Source organism: Canis lupus, chromosome 4 (genome assembly GCF_048164855.1).
Source record: "Canis lupus baileyi chromosome 4, mCanLup2.hap1, whole genome shotgun sequence".
Lineage (NCBI taxonomy): Eukaryota > Metazoa > Chordata > Mammalia > Carnivora > Canidae > Canis > Canis lupus.
The window spans coordinates 57350959-57366378 of NC_132841.1; the positions used below are offsets into that span (position 1 = coordinate 57350959).

Consider the following 15420-nt stretch of genomic DNA (forward strand, 5'->3'; position numbering starts at 1 on the left):
TCCTTATCTTCCCCCAAATTTCCCCTATCTTTCCTATTTCAGCTGATGGCAGTCCATTCTGCTAGATATTCAGGGCAAGAATTTTGGAGTAAACTTTTTTGTTGTTTGTTTTCTTTCTCTTTTTCTTGCAGTCTATATGTCATACATTATAAAATCTTATCCTGTCTTTAAAATTTATCTAAGATCAGATCAATTCTTACCATTTCCAGTGATAATTCCCTGGTGTGAGCCCTTTGGAGGTGTGCAGTAGCCTCCTGACCAGTCTGTTCTGGAATCTGAGCTACTTAGAGTCCACTCAATGCAATAGCCAGAGTTGTTCTTTCAATTTGTAGTTCAGGTCATGTTTCTCCTCTGCTCAAAACCCTCCAAAGCTGCTAGTACCCATTTCATTTAGAATAAAAGGCAAAGTTTTTAGAAATGATTATAAGTCACCATATGATTTTCTTTACCTCCTACTCTATTGTCATCCCTCCTACTTTATTAACATTCCCACCTTGTTCACTCTGCTTCAGCCTCCCTGGCCTTCTTGCCAACTTTGAACATTCCAGTTAGTTATTCTTTTGCCTGAGGCACTTCACTGGCTGTTCTCCATCCCTGTAATACTTACCCACAAAATATTAACATGGTTACATTTCTTACTTTATTATTTATATGTCACAATTTCTATAATAATGACACTAACCTCCCTGTTTATTTACTATAATGCAATACCCTATAGATAAGTATCCCTTATTATCTCTCTTTTATCCATAGTACTTAACAATTTCTGACATACTGTGTACTTATTTATCACATTTATTTTGTAATCTCCCCTCCTCCCCCACATATGCATATACAATAGAATGCAAGGGTAATGAGGACAGGGAGTTTTATCTTTTTGTTCACTGAATTATCCCAAGTACCAATGAATAGTGCCTGGCCTATACTGCTCAAAACAATGTTTTTTTCTTATTAAGTAATTGAACCATTAAGAACCTAATGCTAAATGTAAACCAGGCACCATTTTGAATCCTTAAGAGTAATTTTTTTTTGTATATTCTATATTTACTCACTTAACAAACTTTGAGTCACCACTCAATGCTAACAGAAGAGATTTTGTATTTAGCATTTATACACCAGACACAAAAAAAATCTAACAATCTTATGATGAATGCATCAGACTTGCTCTCTAGGAGCTCAGGATCCTGTAGGAAAGGGACTGAGGAGTAGACAGGCACTTATGTCACAGTGGGAGGTGCCATGAAAGGGGGTACTCAGGAGAAGCACTTCATCTGCACAAGAGGAGAGGTGAATTTACAGAATGCTTTCTGAAGGATACTGAAGGATAGAGAAAGCATGAGAAACTCAAGTATACGAAAGAAAGCCATGACAATCTTTTGGTAAGAACCTATAAGAATTCAATGTTTGGAGCCTAGAGTTCAAATTGCAGGGGAGTGAGGGGAAGGCTATAAGAGGCAGATACGTTCAGCATCAGAAGAGCCTTGTAAGGAACATTAAGGAGTTTGAATATTGAAATCTGTGCTTTACATGACAATCTGTATCCTATATATTATCTGTTTTAATGAACTTCACAAACTAATCCTGGTTACAATTACAATTAATATACGATTAAGCTGCTAGTATTCTGCTAAAATGTAGTGGGGGAATTACTTTCTCTTCCCTATCCCCCAATTTGTCAAATGTACATATGCAATCTGGTGCCAACATCTGTTAGGATCCCAGAGGAGAGCCTCCTGTACTCCCATATTTCAGAACAGTTTTGCCTGTGATGCTTTTTCTTCTTCCTTTAGAAGCTCTGCCATTCTTTGCTCGATTGTGAATCTACAGTGTACTGTGTTTGTTGTGTATTGTCACCCATTACTTGTCCACAACTCTTTACCTTCCTTTGTTACCCAAAATGTCCTCTTTTTCTGATTATACACACTCCCACTGTCAAGAAAGCAGTACTTTATAGTGGTTTTTGAGTTTTGCTATAAAATCTCTGAGAAACCAGTAGTTTTCCATTTGTGTATATCATAGTCATGGCACTCTGTGTAATAGATATGAAAGTAACTGGCATACTCCAGAGAGATGGTGCACAAGAAGTAGGGAAGGATAGATAAGGCATTTCATAGTTTAACAAAATGTAAGTGCTAGCACCTCTTTTTAAAAAAAATTAAAAGTAAATTTTTATATATTGTCTTTAAGAAAGACTTGTAAACATTTGTCTTTCAAAACTCAAAAGTCAGTAGTCATAACTGAAAAAAAAAATCCAAAGAATATGAGTCAGGTAGATTGTTGAGTACTTTGGAAGATGTGATGGGAAAACACTTGTAGAGGCTAACAGGGTCCTTGTGTTCCTGAGGAAGGCGTAAGAGGGAGAGAAGGCAGCAGGATCTGTTCTCTTTGTTCAGAGGCCCAGGAACAAATGAAGATTTCACATTTGATCCCCTCAGCAATGTCAGGATGCCTCTTGAAGAGGAATGAATGCATTGTTTCCAAGCACGCAGAGACTTTTTACAGATGCCAGAAACAATGCCCAGATCATTCTTATCTTTCAGATTAGCATTTCTAAAGAATTGGTCACATTCAAATTCAGCAAACATTTATTATGAGCAAACTGTATATAAAGTACTATCCAAAACATTTTCAAAATAATTTTACTTTCATAGCAAGATGGTAAAGCAGATATTTACTTGGATAATTTTCTTGCTTCCCTCCCTCCTTCCTCTCTTCCCTTCTTTCCTCCCTCCTTTTTTCTCCTTCCTCTCCTCCCTCCTACCTTTCCTGTGATGAGAATTCTTAGGATTTACTCTAACAACTTTCATATATACCATACAGCAGTGTTAACTGTAGTCATCATGTTGTACACATCATTCCCAGTACTTTCTTACCTGGAAGTTTGTACTTTTTGACTACGTTCCTTCATTTCCTCTCTGTGTGGCCCCCTACTCATCCCCTGCCTCTGGTATTCACAAGTCACAATTATGATCTCTGATGTGTTTTTTTTAATATTCTACATATAGGCAATATCATATAGCATTTATCTTTCTTTGTCTGAATATTCCATTTAGCATAATGCCCTCAAGGTCCATCCATGTTGTCACAAATGGCAACATTTCCTTCTTTTTATCACAGGATAATACTCCATTATATATATATGTTTTTTTATTTTTTATTTTATTATATATATCTATATCTTTATTATGCATTATATATATGTATACATATACATATATATATATCCATATACATATATATATATATCACAGATTCTTTATCCATTCATTTTTTGATAGACACTCAGATTATTTCCATGTCTGGGTTATTATAAGTATCGCTTCTGTAAACATAGTAGTTTAGATACCTCTTCTACATAGTATTTATGTTTCCTTTAGACATATTTCCCAAAGTGGAATTGCTTGATTACATGTTCTATCTTTAATTTTTTGAGGAACTTCCATACTGTTTTCAAGAATGGCTGCACCAACTTACAATCCCTTCAACAGTACATAAGGGTTCCCTTTTCTTCACATCCTCACCAGCATTTGTTATCTCTTGTCTTTCTCATGATAGCCATGCTCACAAGTGAGCTCATTGTGGTTTTGATTGTCGTTTTCCTGACGATTACTGATACTGAGCATCATTTCATGTATATATTAGCCATTTGTATATCTATTTTAGAAAATGTCTGTTGAAATCCTCTGCCAATTTTTAATATTGGACTGTTTGATTTTTTGCTATTGAGTTATATGTGTTCCTTATAGACTTTGAATATTAACCCCTTATCAAATATATCATTTATAAACTTTTTTCTATTCAGTAGGTTGTCATTTCATTTTGTTGATCACTTATTTTGGTATGCAAGTTTTTAGCCTGATGTAGTCTCTATTGTTTTGTTGTTGTTGTTGTTGTGTTGCTTGTGTATTAGGTGTCATATCCAAAAAATAACTGCCAAGAACCATGTCAGAGTGTTTTTCCTTATTTCTTTTTTCTTCTAGGACTGTTACGGTCTTAAAGTGTTTAATCCATTTCAAGTTAATTTTTGTAAGTGGTGTGACCCACAGGTCTAGTTTTATTATTTTAGATGTGCATATTCAATTTTCCCAGCAACTAGAGACTTGTCATTTCTCTACTGAGTATGTTTGGCTTGTTTGTCAAATATTAATTGACTATACATGCATGAGTTAATTCTGGGCTCCCATTTTGATTGGTCTATGTGTATTTTAATGCCAGTATCATACTGTTTTGATTACTATAGCTTTATAATATAGCTTCAGATCAGGAAGGATGCTGTCTCCTGCTTTGTTCTTCTTTCTCAGGATTGTTTTGGCTATTTGGGGCCTTTTGTGTTTCATATAAATTTTAGAATTTTTTTCTACTTCTAAAAAAATATCATTAGACTCCATAGGGATTGTAATAAATCTATAGATGACTTTGGCTAGTATGGACATTTTTAACAATATTAATTATTTTAATCCATGAGACATTTTATTATTTTGGTGGTATTTTCAAATGAGATTGTATTCTTTACATCCTTTTCAGATAATTCATTGCCACTTAACTACTAATATCAATGTGATGGTAAAAGTAAGTGGTATGGCAAGTTAAAGGTATGCCAAATTTATGAGTCTTATGCAGGTATGAGTTTGTACAAACTGCAATGAGCTCCAAAAATAGCAACTACAATAGTAACAACCCCTCTATTCCCACCCTGGTGCAGCCACTTGTATTTCTAGAGATCCTCTCCCTCCCAAAAAAATTGAATCTCGGAGTATAAGGTTGGAGAAGAGTAAAAAATGCCAGAGAAAAGTAAGTGAGGATCAAGACAAGTCTACAGGTCTTATAGTAACTTCAGTCTGTGTTCTGGACTGCTGGATTCTATGAGAACAGGAGATCTGTGGGAGCCACCTGGGTGGCTCAGTGGTTTAGCATCTGCCTTTGGCTCAGGGCAAGATCCTGGGGTCCTGGGATTGAGTCCCTCATCCCCTCTGCCTGTGTCTCTTCCTCTCTTTCTCTGTGTCTCTCATGAATAAATAAATAAATAATTTTTTTTTTTTTTAAAAGGAGATCCTCTCTGCATCTTTTATCAGTATTGGTGAACATTCCTGTATGAGAACAATGCTACTTGGACTGATTCTGTTTTCTATTGCTGGGGATCTCATTCCTAACACCAGCAATAAACCTCAATCTTACTTAGCTAAAGCGAGCCTTCTGATTTCAAGGAGAAAAATACAACAGGTCATTTGAGTTAGTAGTGGGTACTTGCCTTCAACCCTGCATTGAATCCTATTTTTGCTAGTTATCATAAATCTCACCTCCTAGAATAGCTGGGTTGATTTTGGTGCCATGAATTCTGTTTTCCTGCACATTCTGTATTTATTTTTTGGCATAGATTATGAAGCACATGATTGTTGAGTGTTCATTGGTGCTTCATACACCCTAGGATCTAGGCCCTTATTTGCCTTCTATAATAAATTCATAAAATCTACATGTTTATTTCATGGGAAAAACTTTAAACTAGACTTCCTTGAACAATGTGCAACTCTTCTATCTCATTTAAATCTCAACTCAGCAAACATAGCTATAATATGTACCATGTGGAGCCATAAATCCTTCAGGCAGGCAAGGACCTTTCTGAATTTGCCACCCTGCTGTAGATGCCAAGGGCAGGCTGCCCTAAAATGTGCCACTTTGGCATATTATTTTACATAAAAGTTACATAAGAGATAGCCTCTGCAGGAAAGGAAAGGCACTCAGACCCTCCTCTGACCCCCTGAAAGCAGGAAATAAATCTCCCATGTGAAAGGTACCATCCCTGTACCAGGAGGGAAAGAGACATCCTCATCAGACATGGGAAATTTAGAGCCCAAAAGTCTGTATAAACAACCCTTATTGATTTCTACTAATTGACCACCCCAGCCCAAATTCTGTTGAGAATTCCTTACTAATTAAAATTTCCAAAGCTAAGTTTTCTTTGCCCTGTCAATTCCTTACAGATTTATTGTCTCTGTCTATAAAGTATAAGAACTGCCTGCCTTGGTCATTACTTTAGATCTCAGTTTTGTAACTGGGCTTAAGTGTGCACATGATAAAACTTTTTTAATCCCATTAATCTGTTTCATGTAAATTTAGTTCTTAGTCCAGCTGGAAGACCTTGATGGTAGAGAACAATTTTTCTTTCCCTTCACTGGTAAGAAGCTGATAGTTACCTTAGAGGTAGATTGATTTGACTATCCAGGAAGTCATACAGACTTCCTCTTTTTTTGTTCTTGAGATTTGTTCACAATTTCTTCCTTACACATAAAAATTATTGTATATGGTTGGTTATATAAGCTAATATGTTTTCTATTCTAGGGGCGACTTAAAGAACTTTTAAGAGAAAAAAAAAAGAAAAAACATTTTAAGAGTACTTTTTTTTCCTCTGTGATTTCTTTCATTATCTCTGATGCCGATCCTAACCTGTGAAATGTAGCTCCACTCTGTATCCTGCACATTCTCTCTGGCTACCATAGGTGGTATAGACACTCTTCATCCAAATCAAATGCTTTCAGTCTTCCAGGCCAACCTCAAAGCCCCCATTTCCATGAAACATTATTACCTTTACCCAGAACTTCATTCCTCTTCTGTTGATCCACCAGCATCTGTGTTGGTGTCTGAACTTTCATTCTACCTATCTTAACTGGTAACGATTGTGGGATGCCTTGTATTTCCACTGGACTATTAGGAAGCTCCCTGGGATATTGCGAACCTCTTTGCTTTCCTTGGAATGCCCAGCACTGAGCTATGCCTGAATGTGTATTTACTGAGTTAAAAAAAAATAATAAGCGTATATATTGGAAATAGGGAAATTTCCCAGCTCATTTAAGCTCAGGCTATTTCCATGTAAATAATTTGTGAGGATCAGCCCAGATATTCCTGGTTGGTTCATTTTCTATATAGATAAGTACTTTCTTTAGTAATTTAGAATGAGGTTCTTTATCTAAATAGCCATCATATAGCTAATGTCTTTAAAATTGACATTAGCCTATTATAAATGTTGAGATAAACATAATAGAAAAACACTGCATAGACATTGATAGATCGCATTCTAGTTTCAGCTCTGACACTAATATGTTATGTGACCTGAGTGAGTTTTTTATTTCTGAGCCTAGCTGCTTTAGGTACAAAATGAAAAGAATATGCTATGTAGCTCTTTTCTTGTGGTTCTGCTGAAGTATCTCTCAAATCAGTGGTTCTCAATGCTAGTTTTATATCAGAGTGACCAAAGAGCTTTAATTTTAAAGACAAGTAACAACAGAAACAAAACTCAGATGTCCAAGTTGTTTTTCCAGAGAGTCTGATATCCATGTGCTTGAGGTGGGAGCTAGGCTTCTTATGTACCAGAGCACTATCCAGTAACATTTCAGGTTAGTATAGTATGCACATAGGTTTGCCAACAACTGTCCTAAGTTAAAAAAAAAAAAAAAAGTGAATATAGATTCCAGTCACATGAGGGGTTATACTCTGAAGCAGCCCAATGCAAAATCTCAATTTTTCAGTGTCAAATATATCTTAAAACTAGCCTCAAATTGTTTGTTTTATTGAAAAATATTGAAAACCTATGCTCATTTTACTCTAAAATTTATATTTTAAGTTACTCATTATTGAATATAATTTATTTCAGAATGATGTGTGCTATTTTCTTGTAGCTTTGTATATCCTCTGATGCACCACTGGGGTACATAGAGGAACACTGGGCTTGATAATGTCAGAGATGATTTCCAATTCAAACACCTATTCAGCAATATTTGGAGCTGGATACATATTACTCAGCTTTAAATGTGTGGTTTCCACCCTCTGGACCTTGCATACAAAGCAACACTTATATTGCCCATGCCTACACAGCAAAACAAAGTGTTAAGAAATTCTGTTAGTGTTTAACTTTGAGCTGCTAACAGATAACATAATACTGATTTTGTTATATTAGATGCCATACTTTTAAGAGCTAACTCTATAGAAATAGACAATTCTCTGAAAGCATTGGCAGCTTTGATGGGATCCAAAAGTGTGTTCATAGTCTCTCCCCAGTTCACTCTACCCCTCTCTGGAAGAATATTCTGCATTTCCAGACTGATTTTCAAGGTTTTACAAGGTAGAAGTAAGTGAACAAGCTAATACAGATAAAACCAAAAAGAAGAGAAGAGGAAAGGTTTAATAAAATCCTAGGCTCACTAACATACAAGAAGAGAGAGAGAGAGAGAGAGAGAGAGAAGCTACCCACATTCTAAGAGCATTGATGCAGCATTGCATAAAGGGGCTTAGAAGAAGAAAAAGTTATATGAGTAGGGTCATAGGAACAGAGTCATCTTTAATATCTCTTGAGAAACATACAAAATTAATAATATTTAAGAATTAATTTTGACTCTGGATTCCATTCCATGTTCATTACTTGAGGGCATAGATTCAGCCATGGGATCAATGATTTTTTAAGAGTTTCACAGCCTTTTAAACTTCAGTGTATTAAAATGAAAATAGCATAATTCAAGGTCAGTGGAACAGATTCTGAAGGTGTAGAGGGATTCACAGTAGTAATTCTGAAGTAAGTAATTCTGAAGTAGTAGCTCTGAAGGTAAGCCCTGGTTCTATTGGGGAGATTTTTGCTTTTTCCCTACTTGGGTTAGGACCTCTTGATTCACAGTGAGATCAGAAGTTTTGTGCGAAGCTGGCGTACTATGTCAGCCAAGCAAGCAGAGACCACTAGGAGCTCTTAAAAGTATGCTATCATGCCAGCCCTCTTGAGGTGGCAACTGCTTACTGTCATTGAAGATTTCATGGGAGCCACATCTGATTGGCTTGCAAAGACCAAACAAAAGAGCAGAGCAGAAAAAACAGACATTTGGGCCCCCCATGATTACCAGTCATGGATTCTGTTATCCATTTTCTGCCAAACCATATTTGGTTTCCTCTAACAATTCCAAGTTTTTAGTTGCCCCAAACTTGTAGTACTTTTATACTCTGTTGAAGATTCCCATTTAATGCCAAAATGCAATAAAATTATAATATAAAAAAGAGCAATGAAGATGGAAGTAAAAGGGAATTGAGATATTTAAAAAATCCATACCATGGAGTAGCATAAGAGGCCCATTCCGAGAGAAAAGTAATTGAGTTTCACATCAAAAAATGGACTGTTGACATATGTAGGAAACTACAGTACAACACCTGACCTACTATTATGATTTTCACATAGTTTAGCACAGCAGTCACCCCAGATCTGGTGTCTCAAAACATGATACTCAGAATATTCAGGTTTCAAATGAAAATCACTCATCATACCAAGAACCAGGAAGACCTAAAACTGAATGATAAAATGAAACAATGGATGACATCACTAAGATGACAGAAATGCTTGAATCATCTGACAAAAACTTTAAAAGCAGCCATCCAAGAAATGTTTCACTGATTATGATCATCTCTGAAACAAATAAAAAGAAAGTATCAGCAAGAAAATGGAAAATTTGAGATAAACCATGTAGAAAGTTTAATATAAAATATAGTAACCAAAATAAAACTCAATGGGAATGGTCAACAGCCAATTGAGAAGACAGAAGAAGGAATCTGTGCACTTAATGCTGAAGCAATAGAAATTACAGAATCAGAACCACAGGGAAAAAGTAAGCTGAAAAAAAAGAGCCTAAGGAACATGTGAGAATATAAGAGCTAACATTCCTATCACTGAATTCCTGGAAGAATGGAAAAAAGAATAGCTAATTAGGTAATTTGAAACTTTGCAAACTTGGCACAAAATGTAAGGATACAGATTCAAGGAGCCTACGAAACCCCCAACAGCATAAATCTAAAGAAATTCAGACCAAGACCCACTATAATTAAATTTCTGAAAAGTAGAGATAAATTTAAAATCATGGTGAAAAACAAGGAAAGAAAAACTGCTTAACTGTAGAGAGGAAACCCTCCAAATGACATAATTTCTCACCAGAATCTATGAAGACCAGAAGGAATTAGCATCATATTTTCAAGTACTTAAAGAAAGAAAAGTCAACCCAAAATTCTATATCCAGTAAAAATATCATTTTTTCCTAAGAAACAAAAGGGAAAATCAAGGTATTTTCAGATGAAATAAAACTAACATAATTTGTTACCAGAAAATCTACCCTAAAAGAAAACAAAGGAAATTTCTTTAAACAGAAAGAAAATGATAAGAGAAGGACTCTTGGGATACCAGAAAGGAAAAAAACAAAAACAAAAACAAACAAACAAAAAAACCAAGGTAAGCCAAAAATGTGGATAAATACAATGATAGTTTTCCTCTTGTTGAGCTTTCTGTGTTCTTTGACAAATGAAGCAAAAATTATAACATTGATGTGTTTCTAAATGTATTAGAGAAAATATTTAAGGCAATTATATTTTAAAAATGCTATAGATTCAATTGTGCTTCCTGCCCCTTTCATATGTTGAAGTCCTCTCTCAATCTGATGAGATAGACCTTTAAGAGATAATTAGTTTGGGATCCCTGGGTGGCCCAGCAGTTTAGCGCCTGCCTTTGGCCCGGGGTGCGATCCTGGAGACCCGGGATGGAATCCCACGTCGGGCTCCCGGTGCATGGAGCCTGCTTCTCCCTCTGCCTGTGTCTCTGCCTCTCTCTCATTCTGTGACTATAAAAAAAAAAAAAAAAAAAAGAGAGATAATTAGTTTAAATGAAGTCATCAGGATGGGGGCCCCCATGATGGAATTAGTGCCCTTATAAGAAGAGACACTAGAGTGTGTGCTTGATCTCTCTCTCTCTTCCTGCTGACTTCTCTCCTTTACCCTTCTTTCTCTCTCTTCCTCTCTTCCCCTCCCTTTCCCACTTCTCCTAACCCTTCTCTTTTTCTCTCTTGGCCATGTTAAGATACAATGTGAAGGTGACCTTCTGCAAGCCAGGAAGACAGTCCTTATCAGAACCAGACCATGCTGGCACCCTAATCTCAGACTGTCAGCTTCAGTAACTGTGAGAAATATATTTATTTTATTTAAGCCACCCAGTCTAAGGTGTTTTGTTATGGCAGCCCTTGCTGACTATGACACACATCGAGGAGGGGAAAGGACATAAAAAGAAGTAGGATTTTCATTCAACAAAGTAAAATGACAATATAAATAAACTATTAAATTATTTATATATAATATACCCATGATAACCACTAAAAATAGCTATACAAAGAAATAGACTAAAAAACACTATAGATAAATCAAACTGGAATTCTAAAAATATTAAAGTCACCCACAGAAAAATAGGAAAAAGAAAGAGAAACTAATGATAATCCAGAAAATGGCAAACTTAAAGCCCTGTTACATCAATAATTACATTACATGAAAATGATCTAAATGCGCCAATGAGAAAACTCAGATTGACATAGTGGATTATAAAACATGACCCATCAATATGTTGTCTACAAGAAAGTCACTCTAAGTATACTACAGGCAGTTTGATAATAAAAGAGTAAAAAAGAAATATTATTTAAATAATGAAAGCAAGGAGGAGTGCCCATATTAATATCCAATAAAGTAAGATTTTAATCACATAGAAAATTACCAGAGATAGAAAGGGAGATTATATACCATAAAAGTGTCAATGCATCAAGTAGATACAGCAATGTATATGCACTGAACAACAAAGCTGCAAAATACACGAAGCAAAATCAGAACTGAAAGGAAAAATAGACGACTTCACAATTAAAACTGAAGACTTTAACATCCCTCTCTCAGCAATTGATAAAAGAACTAGACAGAAAATCAGTAAGGATACAGAAGAATCCAACACTATTAGTCAGCATGATCTAATCGATATTTATTGAACACTCTACCCAACAAAAATAGAATACAAACTCTTTTCAAGTGCTTACAGAACATATATCAAGATAGAACATATACAGGGCCACAAAACAAACCTCATTGAGTTTAAATGAATTGAAAGAATCTCAGTGAAATCAAACTAGAAATTATTAACAGAAAGATAAGAACATCATCTTCAAACATTTGGAAACTAAACAGCATGTATCTAAATATTTCATATCTAAATATTTCATGGATCAAAGAGGAAGTCTCAAGAGAAATTTAAACATTGAGATAAATGAAAATAAAATATATCAAAATGTGTCAGACATAGCTAACATAGGATAGAAAGGAACAGTTAAAGTGCTAAATACATATATGAGAAGAAAGGAAAACTCTCATATCAATAATCTAAGCTCCCACCTCAATATCCTAAAAACTAGCAAAACAAAAAGGAAAGAGAAAAATAATAAAGATAAGAGTAAGAATGAATGAAATTGAAAACAAAGTACCTACTTCATAATAACCATTTAAAAATTGGTAATCATATCATCATTGTCTATCCAAGGCTAAAGTGTTTGGTCTTACCCTCCTTTCAAAAATATTTTTGAGGGCAGCCTGGGTGGCTCAGTGGTTTAGCACCACCTTTGGCCCAGGGCATGATCCTGGAGACCTGGGATCGAGTTCCGCGTCGGGCTCTATGCCTGCTTCTCCACCTGCCTGTGTCTCTGCTTGCCTCTGTGTCTCTCGTGAATAGGTAAATAATAATAAAATCTTAAAAAATAAAAAAAAATATTTTTGAGAATTTACTCAAATATACAAATATTTCTTATTTATAAACTATATACTGATATTTTGTCTAGATATTCTCTTCACATGCTAAGAATAAACAAAATTTTAAATACATAAAATAGATAAAAGACATGATATTTTCATTTTCAGGGCTTGTCTTGGGCCCCTCAATTCGGAGACCACTGATTGAACATCATCATCAAAGAGTTACCTATTCTTTAAAGCTCAGCTGAAGTTCCATATTTTCCAGGAAGCTCCTCCTTAATCACCCCTGTTCCCAGAGAAAGCTCTCTTCTCTAAATGCCTATAGTAATTCTGATTGTGCCTCTTATTTTATACGTATACCATCTTACTGATCATGTCAACCACAGTCTTATATGATTCCTGACATATGTGTAATCCTCAAAAGGACATATAAAAACCTGAGGATTTGAGTACTTGACAAAGAAATAAGGGAAGGAAAATAGCAAACATTCTTACAAAGATAATACATATTAAAAATCTAGGGGTTGAGTGAATGGGAACTGGGTGAACTTTTTTTTTTTTCTCAGATGTTGAAGTAAGGGTCATAAACTGACAGTCCAGGGGCCAAAGTCAGTCTACATTTGTGGTATTTTTGCCCAGAACAGTGTTTTGGATTATGTTTTATGTAATTACCTTTAGACTGGACATGCATTCTTTTTGTTGGCTATGACTTCCTCACTCCTAAATTTGATAATACTTCAGGTGTTTTTACTTTCCAATCCCCTAATGTAATTGGACTTTGACAACCCTCTGAGAGTATTCGTAATTTGTAGGCCAGCACACTAAAGTACAAAGAGTAGTAATCTAAGAATCAGAAGACTTGAGTTCTAAGGTCAGAGTGTTAACCTGTGTCACCCTGGGCAAGTCCTGTTGTTTCTCTAAAACACAGATCCTTCAGCGACAGAATGGGTAGTTACCCAGTGCATCTCATGGGGCAAATGAGAAGAATGGTTAAAAACTGTAAAATGACTGCATAAATATTAGAGTTATTTTCACATGACCTCTTAGTTCACGTCCTAATGTGAAGTATCTTTTTCCTATGATTCTAGAAAAACCATTGGAATTACAACTTCTGTTTCCTGACAAAGCCATCAGCCCCATAGCTGTGAATATAAATGGATATGCTACTTAGAGTTAAGAAGATAAAAATGTTAGAAATCCTTGACTGGTTTTCTGATAAAATTATAATTGCAGTACATGAAAGAAATGCATTTTGCATTATATGTTGGCATCTCAGGAAATTGTGTGATGGAGTTTGATGATAGCCCATCTGCAAGATTAATTGCAAATTGGCTTGAATATGAACACTGTCATCAGGATTGAAAACTGTCAGAGAATATAATGGCAAAGCTGACAAAGGGTGGTAGTGAGTGGCATGAGAGGCCGCAAAGAGTTCAAAGTGTCTAAAGGAGGGCTTTCTGAGATCATAGTTCAGCCCAATCTCATTACCATCTTCATTAACTACTCCAGAAAGGGGCTGTAGGTCTCCTTAGAGTAATTTGCAGAGTGTGCTTAGTTGGGAGGGGCTGAAAACAAAGACATGCAAAATCACACTGAGGAATCAAACATGTTACAATGGAATTTTAGGCAGATTTCAGATACTGGGGACATAAGCATTTGATTGTGACTATGGCAATGCTTTTCCTTTCTGTCTGTTGAACTTAAAACCAGATTCTAAATTCTTCCAGTTTCTCTATAAGGTCTTCCTGGGCCATTTCAAAGAGAGCTATCTTTGGCTCTCTTTGAAAATCTGTAGATTTTCCTATCATAAGATTATTTATTTGGGCTTAAAGAAATGAAACCAAATCTCACTCCTCCCTAAATTGTCATTTCCCTGAGATAACGTATAATCTTTCATAAAGCTTGTAGTATCTAGCATGTTGGCATATTCACATTACTTTAGAATTTGGATTTGATTTTTGGCCCTGTTTCCATTATCCTCTTTTGAACATATGGTATCAGCTTCCTTACTGCCCCTCAACCCCTTCAATCTCCTCTGTTCTCTTTGCAATGCCCTTCCATTCTTTTAACACGTGGTTACAAATCTTTCTGACATGCTTACATGGTCATGTCATTTCTTTTCTCTGAAAATTGTGGTGGTTCTTCTTTGCTACTGGATCATGTTTAAACATGGTAGCCTGGTTCCTGCCACCCTGCTACATCTGTTGTCATCATATTTCCCCATCTTATCTTCTATTTTTCCTTATCAAATGGCTCCTGGCAATTTTCTGCCCATCAAAACCACCCACATGGGCCTACCTCTTTTCTTTTTGATTATACAGCTGCCTTTCCTCCAATCCTGTTTACATCCCCTAGTTCCCCTATTGAAGTATTCACCTTGCTTTGCTGCCTTCCTGATAGTAACTTTGGTTCATACTGAGATAACTGCACAAACATGGGCTTTATCCTGACACTTCCCTCTCTCTCACACCAGCCTCCCACATCTAATCTAAAACCTGTCACGATGAAGTACTTATGATTTTACCCCCCTGATAATCTCCTGAATTGGTCAATTTCTTCATCTCTTTTGCTAATGCCACAGCAATCTGTCTCCTGGAGTATACAATATATTCCTAGTTGGTCTCCCTTCTAACTCCTTTCCTGCTTTGCAATGCAATCAAATCAAGTCATTCCTATGCTCAAAACCCTGCAATTATTTTTGGTTACTCTAAAATCAAAATATATATGTAGACTACCAAGGCCCTGCAAGTTTCGACATTATATTCACAGTTTTATATTCTGTACCAGCCTATCCAAAGGTCACACTATTTCTCGATGCCTTAGTCACTCTGGCCTTTTTTCATATCTCTAAACATA

General features: G+C 35.8%; 2 long non-coding RNA genes across 12 annotated transcripts in view; both read right to left on the minus strand.

The window, feature by feature from the left end:
- Nucleotides 1-866, minus strand: part of LOC140632432 (uncharacterized) — a 30913-nt gene extending 30047 nt beyond the window's left edge. The window contains exon 1 of the long non-coding RNA XR_012029993.1: nt 201-866. This is a non-coding gene — a long non-coding RNA (uncharacterized lncRNA). The remainder of the gene's footprint in view (nt 1-200) is intronic.
- A 6340-nt stretch (nt 867-7206) lies between these two features.
- Nucleotides 7207-15420, minus strand: part of LOC140632431 (uncharacterized) — a 150925-nt gene continuing 142711 nt past the window's right edge. For 5 of the 11 annotated variants that reach the window (XR_012029984.1, XR_012029983.1, XR_012029987.1 and 2 more), the window contains 3 exons: nt 12376-12561; nt 10518-10631; nt 7207-7426 (listed from right to left, as the gene is read on the minus strand). This is a non-coding gene — a long non-coding RNA (uncharacterized lncRNA). The remainder of the gene's footprint in view (nt 7427-10517; nt 10632-12375; nt 12562-15420) is intronic. The other 6 variants (XR_012029990.1, XR_012029991.1, XR_012029981.1 and 3 more) reach the window with 5 other exon arrangements.